The following is a 1,632-nucleotide window of genomic DNA, read 5'->3' on the forward strand; positions in this document are numbered from 1 at the left end:
ATGGACATAAGTCTGAGTGAACTCCAGGAGTTGGTGATGGACAGGGAGGCCTGGTGTGCTGCGATTCATGGGGTCACAAAGAGTCAGACACGACTGAGCAACTGAACTGAACTGAACTGAAAGAACAGCAAGGAGAGGAAAGAAAGCCTTTTTAAGTGAATGATGCAAAGAAATAGAGGAAAACAATAGAATGGGAAAGACTAGAGATCTCTTCAAGAAATTTGGATACCAAGGGCACATTTCATTCAAGGGATGGGACAGAAACCATAAGGGACTAATTGAAGCAAAAGAGATTAAAAGGAGGTGGCAAGAATACACAGAAGAACTATACAAATAAAGGTATTAATGACTGGGAAAACCACAATGGTGTGGTCACTCAGAGCCAGATATCTGGAGTGTGAAATCAAGTGGGCCTTAGAAAGCATTACTATGAACAAAGCTAGTGGAGGTGATGGAATTCCAGCTGAGCTATTTCAAATCCTAAAAGATGATGCTGTTAAAGTGCTGCACTCATTATGCCAGCAAATTTGGAAAACTCAGTAGTGGCCACAGGACTGGAAAAGATCAGTTTTCATTCCAGTCCCAAAGAAGAGCATTGCCAAAGTTAATGTTCAAACTACCGCACAATCCAATCAACTCACAAGCTATCAAGGTAATGCTCAAAATCCCTCAAGCTAGGCTTCGACAGTATGTAAGCCAAAATCTTTCAGATATACAAGCTGGATTTAGAAAAGACAGAGGAACCAGAGATCAAATTGCCAACATCCAGTAGATCATAAAAAAAGCAAGGGAATTCCAGAAAAACATCTACTTCCGCTTCATTGACTACACTAAAGCCTTTAACTGTGTGGATCACAACAAACTGTGGAAATTATAAAAAGATGGGAATACCAGACCACTTTACCTGCCTCCTGAGAAACCTGTACGCAGGTCAAGAAGCAACAGTTAGAACCAGACATGAAACAACAGACTGGTTCAAAACTGGGAAAAGAGTACATCAAGGCTATATATTTTCACCCTGCTTACTTAACTTCTATACAGAGTACATCATGTAAAATGCCGGGTTGGATGAATCACAAGCTGCAATCAAGATTTCTGGGAGAAATATCAACAACCTCTGATATGCAGATGATACCACTCTAATGGCAAAAAGCAAAGAAGAACTAAAGAGCCCCTTGATGAAAGTGAAACAGGAGGTGAATAAGCTGGCTTAAAACTCAATATTAAAAAAACTAAGATCATGGCATCCAGTCCCATCACTTCATGGCAAATAGATGGGGAAAAGCGGAAACAGTGGCAGATTTTATTTTCTTGGGCTCCAAAATCACCATGGATAGTGACTGTAGCCAGGAAATTAAAAGACGCTTGCTCCTTGGAAGAAAAGCTGTGTATTAAAAAGCAGAGATATCACTTTTCTGACAAAGGTCTGTATAGCAAAGCTATGGTTTTTCCAGTAATCACGTATGGATGTGAGAGTTGGATCATAAAGAAGGCTGAGTGCTGAAGATTTCATGTTTTCGAATTGTGGTGCTGAAGAAGACTCTTGAGAGTCCCTTGGACTGCAAAATCAAACCAGTCAATCCTAAAGGAAATCAACCCTGAATATTCATTGGAAGGACTGATGCTGAAGCT

At 40.3% G+C, this 1,632-nt stretch overlaps 1 protein-coding gene across 1 annotated transcript in view; it reads right to left on the reverse strand.

Annotated features, from left to right (window-relative positions):
* FBXO17 (F-box protein 17) overlaps nt 1-1,632 on the reverse strand; it is a 124,371-nt gene that overhangs the window by 7,332 nt on the left and 115,407 nt on the right. The window lies entirely within an intron of this gene.

The sequence above is a fragment of the Bison bison genome, unplaced genomic scaffold (assembly GCF_000754665.1).
Source record: "Bison bison bison isolate TAMUID 2011002044 unplaced genomic scaffold, Bison_UMD1.0 scf7180017864280, whole genome shotgun sequence".
Classification (NCBI taxonomy): domain Eukaryota; kingdom Metazoa; phylum Chordata; class Mammalia; order Artiodactyla; family Bovidae; genus Bison; species Bison bison.